This window comes from Eubalaena glacialis, chromosome 2 (genome assembly GCF_028564815.1).
Source record: "Eubalaena glacialis isolate mEubGla1 chromosome 2, mEubGla1.1.hap2.+ XY, whole genome shotgun sequence".
Lineage (NCBI taxonomy): Eukaryota > Metazoa > Chordata > Mammalia > Artiodactyla > Balaenidae > Eubalaena > Eubalaena glacialis.
In genome coordinates, this window is record NC_083717.1 from 107,438,872 (window position 1) to 107,457,321 (window position 18,450).

At 41.8% G+C, this 18,450-nt stretch overlaps 1 protein-coding gene across 4 annotated transcripts in view; it reads left to right on the forward strand.

Moving 5' to 3' along the window:
* FRMD5 (FERM domain containing 5) overlaps positions 1 to 18,450 on the forward strand; it is a 350,784-nt gene that overhangs the window by 269,009 nt on the left and 63,325 nt on the right. The gene's annotated exons all lie outside the window — the stretch shown is intronic.

The following is an 18,450-nucleotide window of genomic DNA, read 5'->3' on the forward strand; positions in this document are numbered from 1 at the left end:
AGGGCCAACTGAATCATTTGGGGTCTGTAAAATAACCTTTGAGTCACTGTCTCTCACAGTGCCTGGATGAGCCAGGGGCGATGCCAAGTGCATTGATGAGCTTGCCCATCTGCTTTGGGCTTCAGCCTCCAGCAGGCCTCCATCTCCTAGGTAAGCATACAGACAGAGGCGTCTCTGGACCAGAAGGTCCTGTATCACAGTCTGTGCAGTTCTGTGCCAGTCCCTATGACAGCATGAGAGCAGGAAGGGATGAGAGGTGCACAAACTGAATAGCCCTCTTCCTGATGATATTTAATTGAATCTGGGCACTGACAAGGCTTGGCTGAGTAGCTTTCTTCCCATCACGTGCCGCTCAGCTCTGCCAGATTTCTTCTGTAATGATCATTCCACCCAGGTAGCACAGAACTTTTTCATTGAACGAGACCTTGGGTGAGGATCAAGAAACCTGGGAATTGGTTTCAATTGTGCCATACACCTTAGGCAAGTCACTTAACATCTTCGAATTACATTTTCTTCATTTATAAATTAGGAAGAATGCCCATCCTGCCAGTCTCTGTGAATTTTTTATGAGACTGTAAAAATCACATAATAGCTGAGAATGCCCTTTGAAGGGTTAAATATGTGCTGAATATTACGATTACTAGAGTCTTACTATTTTTTTTTAATCAGTCATCAATTTTATACACATCAGTGTATACATGTCAATCCCAATCGCCCAATTCAGCACATCACCATCCCCACCCCACCGCAGTTTTCCCCCCTTGGTGTCCATACGTTTGTTCTCTACATCTGTGTCTCAACTTCTGCCCTGCAAACCGGTTCATCTGTACCATTTTTCTAGGTTCCACATACATGCGTTAATATATGATATTTGTTTTTCTCTTTCTGACTTACTTCACTCTGTATGACAGTCTCTAGATCCATCCACGTCTCAACAAATGACTCGATTTCGTTCCTTTTTATGGCTGAGTAATATTCCATTGTATATATGTACCACAACTTCTTTATCCATTCGTCTGTCGATGGGCATTTAGGTTGCTTCCATGACCTGGCTATTGTAAATAGTGCTGCAATGAACATTGGGGTGCATGTGTCTTTTTGAATTACGGTTTTCTCTGGGTATATGCCCAGTAGTGGGATTGCTGGATCATATGGTAATTCTATTTTTAGTTTTTTAAGGAACCTCCATAGTGTTCTACTAGAACAAGTGCAAATAATACCACCCATGCAGGTAACAAATGAAAGGTACAATGTGGAAACTTGCTAAGCAGTCTTTCTTTTTACACAAGGAGTGTAAATTGTAGTTAAGGTGTGAGGTTACTGTCGTTGTTATTGGCAGGGGAAGTTGGAGATGAAATGTGAGGGAAGTGGGTGTGAATGTCAGGTGTGTAAGGAGCAAAGAAGGATCTGCAAGGCTTAGTGAGCAATGTGGTCTATGGTTGATCAGTGACATCAACCGTATAGAACAAAGTAATCGGCAGTGTAGACCATAAGAGTAGAGATTCTCCATTTGTGTTTTCCTATTACTCTCTGACCAAACCTTCTCATTGTTGATCTTCTTTTGGTTGTGGAATAGGAGCGTTACTTGCTTCCTAAGTCTGCCTGCCTCTACCACAAAGAATTGGGTCTTGCTTGGACAGGGGCAGGGGCGATGCTACCAGAGAGAAGCCCAGAAAGCAGGAGCGGGGACTTTGTAATGCAGCTGTCCTGTCCCCTCTTCCACGCTCTACCTCGGCAGCTTCTGTGGAGTTTTGCTTCCCTGGGAATGCTCTGAGAATTCTTTAGCAGAAACCAAGACTGTGCTGCAGTGTCCTCTCTCTCATGGCCCAAAGCAGAACTGCAAGTAGAGAACAAAGTCATTCCTGAGACCACAGGACAAAGCCTCAGTGGAACTTCTCAGGGTCTAGCCCCTGGCTTCTGGGGTTCCCCAGCAATAGGAGGCAGAGGCCCATCTTGCTGATTTAGATAACTTCCCAAGGCCAGATTTAACATGCTTCTCAGCAGCACTTTCTTTATGCTGCTTTCTGCTGACCTACAGTCTTCCTCAAGGAGGCAAATAAACTATTTTTCAACTCCATCCACTTCTCCCGCTCCCTGCCCTTCCCTGATGGATTGTCCCAGGTTCCAGCAAAACTGCATTCGGCAGCCTCTGAGTGAGGTACACTCTGGCACACGTGTCCCTTTGACCATCCTGATTAAAGAGGACCCAGCTTAGAAGTTGCAGGCTCCCTTTCTTTTCATAGAACATTTTCTTGAGAAATGTCAGGAAAGTGCAGTCCTCATCCCTGAAAGCTATTCTGCGGTGCTGAAGCCTGGGTCACCTAAGTGTTCCCTCTGCATGATGGCCGCGCTCCCAGACTATCCAAAATGCAGCAGTGCACTGAGAGAGACAGTCTGCTGAGGTGTTGTTGGTTTGCAATACCCTGATAAGGAGATTTCATTCCCTCCTTGCTGGCAGAGTTATATAGAGTAATTACATAAGTACTGCTGTGACACTGGGCGGAATTTCATTAAAAACTGTGTAAAGAACAATTGAGTTGTGGTGGAGAATATTCATTTTATTCCAGTTGACTGTAATCCATATAATAGAGCATTAGCCTGAGCACAAATGCTGGTGTTGCTCTGATAAAATGTATTTGGAATATATATTTAGTGCAGCATTTGCTTATGTGGAGCGTGATAAAAAGTCGGTATGGGGCAGCTCCAGATTTTCCCACTTGGGAAGGAAGCTGCTTGCTGTGCTGAGCAGATTGTTATGTGACCCCACTCGTCCTGGAGGAGCCACTCAGCCAGCTTGGATGGGACACTGTATGGCAGTCTGACCACATGGCAACTCCGAACCACTCACACATATAGACAGATGCATTTACAGACTTTAGCCTAGAAGAATGTGCCCCATTCACAGTTTAGCCTTCCCCCCAAGACGGGAGAGAGGCCTGGCCAGGATAGAATTTGTCATAGGTTAGTGTTTATTTTTAAATAGATAGTGGGCAAGCCCTTTTTTAGTGTTAAGGATGTTTTTGGTTGATGGCATGTGAATTATCCCTACTGAATATCACTCACCATAACAAACAAGAGCCATTCTAAATAGTTTTCTGATATGGCAGCCTAATACTCAAAAGCACTGAGGGGCAATAATATCCAATACATTTATACCCCTTTCTGTGTATAAGGTGCTTTCACATACATTATGTCATCTGGTGTGTGGAGAATTGAGTAATCTATGTTTAATTATCCAGAGCACAAATTATTTAATACCTGAAGTCTAAATTATTTTACTTTAAATATTTTTCATCACAAAAAAATCACATCATGGAACATTGAGAAATTATGAGAAAAGTTCTCAACCTCAGCATCTTAATACACTAACATTATAATTTGCTCTTATTTCCTTCTAGTCTTTTTTCTTATTCACTCTTGTACGTGTAATCATAATGCTCTACATTGTTAAGTGCTTTTCCTCTGTAGGTCTCCAGACTGCCTCACTTGAATTTTATCTGGTCTCATACCATGTTTAAAGGAAAGAAACCAAGGTTAATCAATCTCTGTTTATATGAAGAGCATTATATTGTAGAGTATATATTCCTCTTGTTCAAAGTCAGTGTCACTTTGCTCATAATCAAAGTACCAAAAAGATGGTTAGGGGAGCATTCATTCTGTTAAGCACCCAGCTTCCCTCTCTGGTTATGAAAACATCTGGGCAAGGCAGCTGGAGAAAACCACTTGAGAATCTGAAGTTTGCTGTTTCTGGTAAGGATGCCCCAGCTGTGCCTTGTTGTGCAAGATCTCTTCATCATCTCAGGATGCCAGGTCCCAAGCTGAGCTCACTCGGGGGACTCAACTCCATCGAATGGGAGTGCTTGGCCTCTGCCTGCGTCATTTAGGAGCTGCAGGTAAAACTGAGGTTAAGAAGCACAGTTGATGCCTCTCTCAGTGTGACACTGCCAAGAGAAGAGTGTGTGTGTGTGTGTGTGTGTGTGTGTGTGTCCGTCCCCAAGCATTCCTGAGACAGCTGAGAGAGAGGGCACAGATCCATCATCCCCAGGGACCTGTCATCAGCTTCCATCCTGGTGTAGTTCAGGCATGGATGTTCATCTGTGTGAATGCATCTTTTAAAGCGTGAAGCCAATATCCCCCCCAGACTATATCTGGCTTTAAAGGGTGAAGCCAGTATCCCCACTGCTCCCCTTTTTCTTGAGGAGAATGGGAATAGGTATAGGATCTCCCTGGTCACACCCCTCCAGCTTCACCCCTCCAGCCTCCCTGTCCTGCAGAAACACTTCAAGTACACAGGGCCTCTAGACCAGAGATTTGAGTGGGTTTCTGCAGGCGCTATACCAACTGCTGCTACCTCTGCTGGGAGGGCTGAGGCCACTGAGCAGCAGGCTTACAAGAGTGTAAGACAACCTCCTAGATCTCCTGCACGCCAAGGAGGAAGAAGGAAGCAGTTAGAGACACTGAGGCATCCTTGTGTTGAGCAGCTCATTGTTGCGATGGCCAATACAAGTTCCAGAACCCCTGGCTCCCTGACAGGTGCCTCCGCGCCAAGCCATGGCCTCCAAGCAGCATGCAGATGTAGTCTTTCTTCTTTCATCCTTTTTTTCTTTTAAGTAAGCAGAGCTCCCTAAAGTGCACTTACTCTCCAAATATGTACACGGCAGGATGTGAGAGATCACTTCTGTCTGTAATGGATGCCTTGTGTCCAAGGTATTTTCCTGTGTATCATGCTATTCAATTTAGGACTCCTAATGCATGATTAATGTGTGTTTAAACAGTCATTGCGTAATCAGACTGCTTCACCTTTGGGACACTGGTAAGTATACAAAGCAGACCTACAGAAAACACCATCAGCTTGTGTAGAATAATCCCACAACTCCAGTGTTATACAAGGAGTGAACATTCTGAGGCTCAAAAGGTACCCATCCAGTGCTATGGTTTCCACTGAGCTGCATATGACTTCTCAGTTTTCAGAAACTGGATTTCAGAACCATTTGTTTAATTCAGTATTTGTTGAACATCTACTGGGCAAGGCTCCATGAGTTCCAGAAAGGGGAATTGGATGAGGGCCCTACTAAAGGGAGCTTACAGTCTAGTGAGAAACAGAATATGTTTATGAATAGTTACAGCACTGAGTGGAAAGTTAGGAGGGACTTAAGACTGATTTAGAAGAGGGATGGAAGGCCATTGTGAAGGGGGCCTCGTGTGGACCATGAGTGTAGATGGCAGTAGATGGGACTGAGGGGAAGGCAGGGAGTAAGGAGCTTGCAGTTACTGCGGGGGTGTCAGAAGCCTTACAGGGGCTTTGCAAGGCCTGTCTGAGTCATCCACACAGACAGGAGGGGGTAAACTCGCTCGTGGGCCTGCAGTGCCCCCAGCTGTGGGCCTCCTTGAGTTCTTGCCCTGCGTGCTTCGCCTACTGACCACTGGAGCCCTATATCTGCTGCTTTTGGCCTGTATGGCTGTGAAGTGGGAGAAGTGTCCCAAAAAGAGGTGCCCGAATTCTAGATATTTATTCACAAAAATGTGATTTGAACCTAATGATCTGTGGACAGATGGCAAATAAGAAAGAGACTAAGGTGGCTGACTCTGAACATTTTAGTCATTTTCATTTCATCTCATTTGCAGCCCATCCAGGTCCTTAGAAGATATGCGTGTGACTCACCACGGAGTCTGAACCCTTAAAGTGGGTCATGCCTGAAAAATGGATGAGGACTCTTGCTCTGAGGGATGTTAGTGAGGGGACAGTGTCGGACCTGTCCTTTTCTGAGAATTCTTAGAACTGCTTGCATATAAATAGAGTCTGAAAGAAATGGAAACTTGGCTTGAAGATGTCTTATAGGGAGAGAGTATTGGTATGTGTGTGTATTTATACGTACTTTGAAAAAAAAATTGCACTCTCTTTCTGGAAACTGCTTTAGAAGTTAGGCTTATAATTGCTACATGATTCAACCACCAAATTACTGAAATGTTCCCCTCAAGGAGTATTTGACATTTTGTAGAAATTTTAGTATAATGAAGTGAATATGTCAAAAATTCAAACATTTTAAATTCTTTCACTTATTCACGTTTGAATTTAGAAAAAAAGATACCTTCAGGTAGGTTTCTTTTTCTTCCTTGACTTAAAAATAATAGTGGGTGTCTGAGACAAACACCCAAGAGGACTCGGGACTTCTACTACGATGTCCGAACAGATTTCCCAGGTAGCAACCAGGTGTTTGAGTATCACACACTTTCGGCCCCTTTTATCCTGTCAACTAATTTTTGGTTATTTTAGAAAATGCCATATGGCACAGTGATTATGTATTTGGGTTCTATGGTTAAACTGCCTGGTTTCAACGCCCAGCTCAGTCACTGACTGACTATGTGATAATTATCACATTATCAACCTTCCCCGTGCTTTAGCTTTCCCGTCTGTTTAATGGACTTGATGATAGTGCCTGTCTCATAAGGTTGCCGTGAAGATGAAGGAGTACATTAGTGGAGCGCTTAACATGGGGCCTGACACATAGCTAGCACTCAGTCAGCATTGGCTTTCTTTCTCCTTCCCTCCCCGCCTCTCTTATTTATCCACCTGCAGGAGGATAAACACAAGGATGGCTATTTAAAAAACATCAGCCTGGCCACTTTTTAGCTTTTGCTAACAGCTGGGGTAGAAGGTTTTAAGTGCTAGAGGTGTTTGAAATGTGGTTAGGGTTTGAGTTGTCTCTTAATTTTCAAATATCCCAGCTGCCTCTGCCTCATCAACAGGAAAATTTAATTTATCAAAACTTAAACTTTCCCAGGACTACACTGTCTATCTGGCATAATGTGCAGCTGTGCTTTCTCCCTGGATGTGCAGTTTCTCCCGTCTTTGCCTTTCTGAATCGCTCGGTCAGTGATTCAACTCACCAATTCCCTTGACTCCATCTCCCATCTTCCTTCATCATTTGTTCATTCTTGTTTTTGTTTTTCATGCCTTCCTTATTCCTTGAAACCTCCTTAAAACCAGAGATCATAAAAACCATCATTTTAAAATCAGAATTTTAAATTTTGAATGGATTTTCTTTTGTAAATTGCTTCTTATAAAACAACACCTAAACTCTATGGGAAGGCAGTTTTAACTGTCAATTTTTGCCTAACTCGAAGTTATCAGCATGAAATCGAGATGACAGCTTCTAAATATATGGAGTTTAGAACACAGTATAAATGGAAATTTTTGTAGCCATGCATGGCTTTTTGTAATCTACCAATAGTATATTTCCTAGCTAAATATTCTTCACACATACGCTCAGATCCAAGATAAATATCCAGCAGCCATCCCTGTGTAATGGTTGCTAAAAATGAATCATTCAAGACATTTATGCCAGGAAATTTAGATTTTAAAGGATATCATACAATAAAACAGAAGTCACTTAAGTTCTAGTATTCATTAAATTCTACTCAAGTGATAATTTTAAAAGCAGTCACTTCTACAGATACTTCCTTTTTTTCTTTTGGACCAGTTCACCCCAAATTGACAAGGTGTTTAGGAATTTAAAAGCTTGTACTCTTTAGCGTATGGGTGAACCAAGATAAGTAGTTTACTGTTCGAAATGGTGTCATTCAGTGTTTTAAAGACTGAAATTGCCTATGAGACTTCCAAAGTATCTACTTTAATTAGCTTTAGTACATAAATTAACCAAGTCACCATTCGGAGGGTCTCTATCTTTAAAAATGAGCTGGAAGAGTTTGAGGAACAGAGGGGTGGCCGTTTGATCACCATATGGGCAAAGAGGGGAAAGAGGAGAACAAGATGAGCCCGAGACCCTCTTCCGCCCCTGGAGCCCCTGCCCCATCTAACAGGACCCTTCCTTTAAACAACCTTCTCCCTCCACCATCCCAGCCTCCAGACCTTCCCTCCCGAGCACAAGACAACCCAGCCTCTACTCCGTTTCCTCTCCCCAGTAACTCCCAGACCTATCTTTCATGTTTTCTTTTGCATTTTACATTAATATGTTAGCAACATCCCAGAGTCTGTGTGCTGGGCGAAAGAGAATGAACAGTGGCTCTGAGCCTGAAGTTCCTCATCTGAAAGATGGAGAGGATTAGAAATAATGTGTGTAAATACAGTGCCTGGCACACGGTTAGCTCAGACTCTGCTGTCCTGAAATGCTCCCCTTTCCTTCCAGTTATTTCCACATGTATATGAATATGCAACTATGACAGGAGAAAGCTATTAATTTATAACTATTTACAGTCGTGCTACACACCCACACACATATACACGATGAGGAAAAGAATCCTGCTGTCGAACAGCTCGACTACACTGTCTTTGTTGTGATGAGCAGAGAACTGGAGAGAGCTGCAGATTTGAAGCAGTCGAGAGCTTTGCCTCAAAAAAGAGCGAGAAGGGAAGAGAGCGAAGGGGCTGGACGAGACTGGAAGAGGGAGAGGGAGCCATGAGGAGGGATTTGAGTAGCTGCTTGAGGAAGTGAGACTTGGGGGAAGACATTTTAAAAGTCACTTGGGGGAAAGTTTTACTCTCTGTCGTGCTGTGTACCCCTTGCTCCACTCCCTAAGAAATGTTCACAAAGGCTGCGTTACACTTCAGGATGTTTGGAGTTGGGTGCATGTGGTTGAGCATACGTGATGTTGAAGGTGTTCTTGGTATCAGTGTCCTTGCGGTGGGTGCAGAATGGGAGTGTGACAGGTTCAGGTTCCAGCAGCCTCTTCCTTCCTACTGATGTTTAATGTTACAGGCCAATGTAAGTTCGTATTTTTAAGAAATTAAATTGAGACTTCCTGAGTGGTAATTTAAATCACTTCCCCTCTGCTTGCAAGTGGCTACGACTTTGGCTTTTGTGTAGTACTCTTTCTAGTTCTTTGGGTTCAGGAAAATTTTTATTAAAAAAAAAAAAATAGCATCAGAATTTTTAGTGAAGGAGGTTTCTGCTTCCTTTAATGGCCAAGTACTTCCTATTGAACCCACTCTCCACAGACAACAACTATAAATGCTGGACAAAATATAAAACACGACCACTTTAAGCCACTGGAGCATGATTGGAAAGCAGCAGAAACTGAAGGAGGGTCTACTCTTGGGAGAAGGAGACAGCAGTGGGCAAGCTTCCCATTCTTTTATGGCTTTTAGCTTGAGGGCATGTCCCATTTGGTGTCATGTAAGGCAGTTAAAACTCATAGAAACCCACAGTTTCTATCAAACCCACAGAGGTCAGAGTTTGGGTCAACCACAGCAGCTGGAAAGTGAAGAGGAAAATCCCAGAAAGGAGAGATGCAGATAAGGGAGCCCCAAATTTTGTGCATAAATTCTGCCCAAATCCCTGGCTGACCCTTGACTATGCACACCTGGGACAGACTCCAAGGATCCCAGCTAAGCCTAAAAGAATCGAAACTTTATATCCTCTCTAGGTAGCATCTCCTTTTTTAAACAATGCAAATAAATTCTTGGTTTATTGAGCATTTAGTTCGGTGTGTGGCTGTGTGCTGGGGGAATTTAAATATTGTTGAAATTTGACTTTGAGACCATCATTTCAGATACTAGTTGAAATTCCATACACATATGAAACCATAACACACATGTATATGTGAAAACATTAAATAACACAAGGCCACATTCAGTGCCAAAGGTCTGCCATACACAAAGTGGGACTTTGCCCTGAAAGAGTTGTATTCGTTTCCTAGGGCTGCTATAACAAACAGTCACAAACTGAGTGCCTTAAAACAACAGAACTTTACTTCCTCACAGTTCTAGAGACTAGAAGTTTGAAATTAAGGTGTCAGCAGGGCGATGCTCCCTCTGAAAGCTCAGAAGACTCCTTCCTTGCCTCTTCCTAGCTGCTAGTGGTTACTGGTATAACCCTGCATCCATTTTCATATGGCTCTTCTGTCTGCGTGTCTGTCTCCACATGGGCTTCTTAAAAGGATACTATCCACTGGATTTAGGGCCCACCCTAATCCAGGATGACTTCATTTTAACTAATTACATCTGCAAAGACCTTATTTCCAAATAAGGTCACATTCTGAGGTTCTTAGGTAGACATGAGCTTTTGGGGGGGGCGGGCGGGGAACGCTATGCTACCCAGTACAGAGGGGAATAAAAAGTATTGTGAAATATGCAGAACTTTAAGTTCTGGGTCTAATTAATCCTTAAGTATTAAAGTACTCTCTGTCTTATGGAACACTATTATTCAGGAAAGTGTACTGTGTGCTATGATTACCTGATTACTCATGACTCATCTGTATTTTAACTTTTATATATGTCGTCATTGGAAGTAACAGCAATTTATTTTTATTGTAAACATTTAAAATTAAGATACCACTAAGTAATCCTGGCCTTCTCCTGGCCCCTTCCCCCTTCCATTGTTCCAAATGAGTAAGGTCAAATGAAGCTGGCGGAGAATAGTGTTATAAAGCCCTTGACAAAATCTGTTCTCTAAAGCAAAGCCATTCCATTAAGGAGACCTAAATTTAGATTGTCAAAGCCCCATAGACTGAAAAGCAACTTGTTAAAACTTATAATGAGTTTCAGTGTTGCTACATTTGGAAATGTCTGCATCTCAGCAGTAGCCCTTGTACTGGTATGCTCTAGAAGAGGGAGGGGACAGTAAAGGACTCTTGTCTTTGAGGCTATCATTTCAGATATTAGTTGGAAGTCCATATTTTTAACATTCACAGATTCTTAAATTGTAAATTCCTAGCAGCTGTAATTTGTAAAAAGCATTGGGATAAATCCCCTAATGACAGATCGGAGATGACTGATTTAAAATATTTAATTCAATTTAGAAGAACCAAAGATGAAGCATCCTCTTCCTCTTTCTCCCTCCACCCCTATGCCAGCCACCCTGGCTTTGTCTTAACAATATCCCTGGAGTTAGAGAAAATTCAAATGAAGCTTTTGAGATACAACTTAAAGTGAAAACTTTTTTTTTTTTGACATCTTTATTGGAGTATAATTGCTTTACAGTGGTGTGTTAGTTTCTGCTTTATAACAAGGTGAATCAGTTATACATATACATATATCCCCATAGCTCTTCCTTCTTGCATCTCCCTCCCTCCCACCCTCCCTATCCCACCCCTCTAGGTGGTCACAAAGCACCGAGTTGATCTCCCTGTGCTACGCAGCTGCTTCCCACTAGCTATCTATTTTACGTTTGGTAGTGTATATATGTCCATGCCACTCTCTAACTTTGTCCCAGCTTACCCTTCCCCCTCCCCGTGTCCTCAAGTCCATTCTCTAGTAGGTCTGCATCTTTATTCCCATCTTGCCCCTAGGTTCTTCATGACTATTTTTTTTGATTGTTTTTTAGATTCCATATATATGTGTTAGCATATGGTATTTGTTTTTCTCTTTCTGACTTACTTCACTCTGTATGACAGACTCTAGGTCCATCCACCTCACTACAAATAACTCAATTTCGTTTCTTTTTATGGCTGAGTAATATTCCATTGTATATATGTGCCACATCTTCTTTATCCATTCAACTGTCGATGGACACTTAGGTTGCTTCCATGTCCTGGATATTGTAAATAGAGCTGCAATGAACATTGTGGTACTTGCGTCTTTTTGAATTATGGTTTTCTCAGGGTATATGCGCAGTAGTGGGATTGCTGGGTTGTATGGTAGTTCTAGTTTTAGTTTTTTAAGGAACCTCCATACTGTTCTCCATAGTGGCTGTATCAATTTACATTCCCACCAACAGTGCAAGAGGGTTCCCTTATCTCCACACCCTCTCCAGCATTTATTGTTTCTAGATTTTTTGATGATGGCGATTCTGACTGGTGTGAGATGATATCTCATTGTAGTTTTGATTTGCATTTCTCTAATGATTACTGATATTGCGCATTCTTTCATGTGTTTGTTAGCAGTCTGTATATCTTTGGACAAATGTCTATTTAGGTCTTCTGCCCATTTTTGGATGGGGTTGGTTGTTTTTTTGATATTGAGCTGCATGAGCTGCTTGTAAATTTTGGAGATTAATCCTTTGTCAGTTCCTTCATTTGCAAGTGTTTTCTCCCATTCTGAGGGTTGTCTTTTGGTCTTGTTTATGGTTTCATTTGCTGTGCAAAAGCTTTTACATTTCATTAGGTCCCATTTCTTTATTTTTGTTTTTATTTCCATTTCTCTAGGAGATGGGTCAAAAAGGATCTTGCTGTGATTTATGTCATAGAGTGTTCTGCCTATGTTTTCCTCTAAGAGTTTGATAGTGTCTGGCCTTACATTTAGGTCTTTAATCCATTTTGAGTTTATTTTTGGGTATGGTGTTAGGGAGTGTTCTAATTTCATTCTTTTACATGTAGCTGTCCAGTTTTCCCAGCACCACTTATTGAGGAGGCTGTCTTTTCTCCATTATATATTCTTGCCTCCTTTATCAAAGATAAGGTGACCATATGTGCGTGGGTTTATCTCTGGGCTTTCTATCCTGTTCCATTGATCTATATTTCTGCTTTAGTGCCAGTACCATACTGTCTTGATTACTGTAGCTTTGTAGTATAGTCTGAAGTCAGGGAGCCTGATTCCTCCAGCTCCGTTTTTCTTTCTCAAGATTGCTTTGGCTATTCGTGGTCTTTTGTGTTTCCATACAAATTGTGAAATTTTTTGTTCTGGTTCTGTGAAAAATGCCATTGGTAGTTTGATAGGGATTGCATTGAATCTGTAGATTGCTTTGGGTAGTAGAGTCATTTTCACAATGTTGATTCTTCCAATCCAAGAACATGGTATATCTCTCCATCTATTTGTATCATCTTTAATTTCTTTCATCAGTGTCTTATAATTTTCTGCATACAGGTCTTTTGTCTCCTTAGGTAGGTTTATTCCTAGGTATTTTATTCTTTTTGTTGCAGTGGTAAATGGGAGTGTTTTCTTAATTTTACTTTCAGATTTTTCATCATTAGTGCATAGGAATGCAAGAGATTTCTGTGCAGTAATTTTGTATCCTGCTACTTTACCAAATTCATTGATTAGGTCTAGTAGTTTTCTGGTAGCATCTTTAGGATTCTGTATGTATAGTATCATGTCATCTGCAAATAGTGACAGCTTTACTTCTTCTTTTCCGATTTGGATTCCTTTTATTTCTTTTTCTTCTCTGATTGCTGTGGCTAAAACTTCCAAAACTATGTTGAATAATAGTGGTAAGAGTGGACAACCTTGTCTTGTTCCTGATCTTAGTGGAAATGGTTTCAGTTTTTCACCAGTGAGGATGATGTTGGCTGTGGGTTTGTCATATATGGCCTTCATTATGTTGAGGAAAGTTCCCTCTATGCCTACTTTCTGGAGGGTGTTTATCATAAATGGGTGTTGAATTTTATCGAGAGCTTTCTCTGCATCTATTGAGATGAGCATATGGTTTTTCTCCTTCAATTTGTTAATATGGTGTATCACATTGACTTATTTGCATATATTGAAGAATCCTTGCATTCCTGGGATAAACCCCACTTGATCATGGTGTGTGATCCATTTAATGTGCTGCTGGATTCTGTGTGCTAGTATTTTGTTGAGGATTTTTGCATCTATGTTCATCAGTGATATTGGCCTGTAGTTTTCTTTCTTTGTGACATCTTTGTCTGGTGGTGGTATCAGGGTGATGGTGGCCTTGTAGAATGAGTTGGGGAGTGTTCCTCCCTCTGCAATATTTTGGAAGAGTTTGAGAAGGATAGGTGTTAGCTCTTCTCTAAATGTTTGATAGAATTCGCCTGTGAAGCCATCTGGTCCTGGGCTTTTGTTTGTTGGAAGATTTTTAATCACAGTTTCAATTTCAGTGCTTGTGATTGGTCTGTTCATATTTTCTATTTCTTCCTGGTTCAGTCTCAGAAGGTTTTGCATTTCTAAGAATTTGTCTATTTCTTCCAGGTTGTCCATTTTATTGGCATAGTGTTGCTTGTAGTAATCTCTCATGATCCTTTGTATTTCTGCAGTGTCAGTTGTTACTTCTCCTTTTTCATTTCTAATTCTGTTGATTTGAGTCTTCTCCCTTTTTTTCTTGATGAGTCTGGCTAATGGTTTATCAACTTTGTTTATCTTCTCAAAGAACCAGCTTTTAGTTTTATTAATCTTTGCTATTTCCTTCATTTCTTTTTCATTTATTTCTGATCTGATCTTTATGATTTCTTTCCTTCTGCTAACTTTGGGGTTTTTTTGTTCTTCTTTCTTTGATTGCTTTAGGTGTAAGGTTAGATTGTTTATTTGAGATGTTTTGTGTTTCTTAAGGTAGGATTGTATTGCTATAAACTTCCCTTTTAGAACTGCTTTTGCTGCATCCCATAGGTTTTGGGTCATCATGTTTTCATCGTCATTTGTTTCTAGGTATGTGTTGATTTCCTCTTTGATTTCTTCAGTGATCTCTTGGTTATTAAGTAGTGTATTGTTTAGCCTCCATGTGTTTGTATTTTTTACAGATTTTTTCCTGTAATTGATATCTAGTCTCATAGTGTTGTGATCAGAAAAGATACTTGATACGATTTCAATTTTCTTAAATTTACCAAGGCTTGATATGTGACCCAAGATATGATCTATCCTGGAGAATGTTCCATGAACACTAGAGAAGAAAGTGTATTCTGTTGTTTTTGGATGGAATGTCCTATAAATATCAATTAAGTCCATCTTGTTTAATGTGTCATTTAAAGCTTGTGTTTCCTTATTTATTTTCATTTTGGAAGATCTGTCCATTGGTGAAAGTGGGGTGTTAAAGTCCCCTACTATGATTGTGTTACTGTCAATTTCCCGTTTTATGGCTGTTAGTATTTGCCTTATGTATTGAGGTGCTCCTATGTTGGGTGCATAAATATTTACAATTGTTATATCTTCTTCTTGGATTGATCCCTTGATCATTATGTAGTGTCCTTCTTTGTCTCTTGTAATAGTCTTTGTTTTAAAGTCTATTTTGTCTGATATGAGAATTGCTACTCCAGCTTTCTTTTGATTTCCATTTGCATGGAATATTTTTTTCCATCCCCTCACTTTCAGTCTGTATGTGTCCCTAGGTCTGAAGTGGGTGTCTTGTAGACAGCATATATACAGGTCTTGTTTTTGTATCCATTCAGCCAGTCTATGTCTTTGGGTTGGAGTATTTAATCCATTTACATTTAAGGTAATTATTGATATGTATGTTCCTATTACCATTTTCTTAATTGTTTTGGGTTTGTTATTGTAGGTCTTTTCCTTCTTTTGTGTTTCCTGCCTAGAGAAGTTCCTTTAGCGTTTGTTGTAGAGCTGGTTTGGTGGTGCTGAATTCTCTTAGCTTTTGCTTGTCTGTAAAGGTTTTAATTTCTCCATCAAATCTGAATGAGATCCTTGCTGGGTCGAGTAATCTTGGTTGTAGGTTTTTCCCCTTCATCACTTTAAATATGTCCTGCCACTCCCTTCTGGCTTGTAGAGTTTCTGCTGAAAGATCAGCTGTTAACCTTATGGGGATTCCCTTGTATGTTATTTGTTGCTTTTCCCTTGCTGCTTTTAATATTTTTCTTTGTATTTAATTTTTGATAGTTTCATTAATATGTGTCATGGCATGTTTCTCCTTGGATTTATCCTGTATGGGACTCTCTGTGCTTCCTGGACTTGATTAACTATTTCCTTTCCCATATTAGGGAAGTTTTCAACTATAATCTCTTCAAATATTTTCTCAGTCCCTTTCTTTCTCTCTTCTTCTTCTGGGACCCCTATAATTCGAATGTTGGTGCATTTAATGTTGTCCCAGAGGTCTCTGAGACTGTCTTCAGTTCTTTTCATTCTTTTTTCTTTATTCTGCTGTGCAGTAGTTATTTCCACTATTTTATGTTACAAGTCACTTATCCGTTTTTCTGCCTCAGTTATTCTGCTATTGATCTGTTCTAGAGAATTTTAAATTTCATTTATTGTGTTGTTCATCACCGTTTGTTTGCTCTTTATTTCTTCTAGGTCCTTGTTAAACGTTTCTTGTAATTTCTCCATTCTATTTCCAAGATTTTGGGTCATCTTTACTGTCATTATTCTGAATTCTTTTTCAGGTAGACTGCCTATTTCCTCTTCATTTGTTAGGTCTGGTGGGTTTTTACCTTGCTCCTTCATCTGCTGTGTGTTTCTCTGTCTTCTCATTTTGCTTAACTTACTGTGTTTGGGGTCTCCTTTTCGCACACTGCAGGTTCGTAGTTCCAGTTGTTTTTGGTGTCTGCCCCCAGTGGCTAAGGTTGGTTCAGTGGGTTGTGTAGGCTTCCTGGTGGAGGAGACTAGTGCCTGTGTTCTGGTGGATGAGGCTGGATCTTGTCTTTCTGCTGGGCAGGTCCACGTCTGGTGGTTGTTTTGGGGTGTCTGTGGCCTTATTATGATTTTAGGCCGCCTTTCTGCTAATGGCTGGGGTTGTGTTCTTGTCTTGCTAGTTGTTTGGCATAGGGTGTCCAGCACTGTAGCTTGCTGGTCATTGAGTGGAGCTCGGTCTTGGTGTTGAGATGGAGATCTCTGGGAGATTTTTGCCTTTTGATATTACGTGGAGCTGGGAGGTCTCTTGTGGACCAATGTCCTGAACTTGGCTCTCGCACCTCAGAGGCACAGCCCTGACGCCTGGCTGGAGGACCAAGAGCCTGTCATCCACACGGCTCAGAGTAAAAGGGAGAAAAAAAAGAAAGAAAGAAGGTAAAATAAAATAAAATAAAGTTATTAAAATAAATAATTTTTTAAAAGAATTTTTAAAAAGTAATAAAAAAGAAAGAAGAGCAACCAAACCAAAAAACAAATCCACCAATGATAACAAGTGCTAAAAGCTATACTTAAAAAAAAAAACAAAGAACGGACAGACAGAACCCTAGGACAAATGGTGAAAGCAGAGCTATACAGACAAAATCACACACAGAAGCATACACATACACACTCACAAAAAGAGAAAAAGGGACAAAAATATATATATCGTTGCTCCAAAGTCCACCTCCTCAATTTGGGATGATTCGTTGTCTATTCAGGTATTCCACAGATGCAGGTACATCAAGTTGATTGTGGAGATTTAATCCACTGCTCCTGAGGCTGCTGGGAGAAATTTCTCTTTCTCTTCTTTGTTCGCACGGCTCCCAGGTTTCAGCTTTGGATTTGGACCCGCCTCTGCGTGTAGGTCACCTGAGGGTGTCCGTTCTTTGCTCAGACAGGACGGGGTTAAAGCAGCGGCTGATTAGGGGGCTCTGGCTCACTCAGGCCAGGGGGAGGGAAGGGTACGGATTCGGGGCGAGCCTGCAGTGGCAGAGGCCAGTGTGACGTTGCACCAGCATGAGGCGCGCTGTGCGTTCTCCCGGGGAAGTTGTCTCTGGATCACGGAACCCTGGCAGTGGTGGGCTGCACAGGCTCCCGGGAGGGGAGGTGTGGATAGGGACCTGTGCTTGCACACAGGCTTCTTGGTGGCAGCAGCAGCAGCCTTAGCGTTTCATGCCCGTCTCTGGGGTCCGCGCTGATAGCTGCAACTCGCGCCCGTCTCTGGAGTTCCTTTACGCGGCGCTCTTAATCCCCTCTCCTCATGCACCAGGAAACAAAGAGGCAAGAAAAAGTCTCTTGCCTCTTTGGCAGTTCCAGACCTTTTCCCGGACTCCCTCCCAGCTAGCTGTGGCGCACTAGCCCCCTTCAGGCTGTGTTCACGCCCCCAACCCCAGTCCTCTCCCTGGGATCCGACCTCCGAAGCCCTAGCCTCAGCTCCCAGCCCCCACCCGCTCCGGCGGGTGAGCAGACAAGCCTCTAGGGCTGGTGAGTGCTGGTCGGCACCGATCCTCCGTGCGGGAATCTCTCCACTTTGCCCTCTGCACCCCTGTGGCTGCGCTCTCCTCCGTGGCTCCGAAGCTCCCCCCCTCCGCCACCCGTGGTCTCCGCCCGCGAAGGGCCTTCCTAGTGTGTGGAAACCTTTCCTCCTTCACAGCTCCCTCCCAGAGGTGCAGGTCCCGTCCCTATTCTTTTGTCTCTGTTTTTTCTTTTTTTTTTTGCCCTACCCAGGTACGTGGGGAGTTTCTTGCCTTTTGGGAAGTCTGAGGTCTTCTGCCAGCGTTCTGTAGGTGTTCTGTAGGAGTTGTTCCACATGTAGATGTATTTCTGATGTATTTGTGGGGAGGAAGGTGATCTCCACGTCTTACTCTTCTGCCATCTTGAAGCTCCTCCCTAAAGTGAAAACATTGTACAGGTGCCATGGCTAATTTGACAATAAATATAAGTGCCCGTCATTCTCTTCATATATCTCTTGAATAAGAATCTTAGAGATGAAAAAAATATTGCCTCCAGGACGCCTGCTGATGGGCTAAATCTTGAGATGTATTGTGTTTGCTATGTCTGGAATTGACTCTCTTTGGTGTGAAAGTGATCACCAATATACCACTTGAAGTTAGTGCTGAGACTCAGCTGCTGGGGCAAGAGGACCATTCACATAGGTTTTTGTGCACAATTAGTTTCAATTCTACTGGCCAGTCTAAGGAAAGGGCACTTGGAATGGGATTGTTAGATATACTTTACTACTTCTATTTTTACAGCTTTTATTCAGTCAA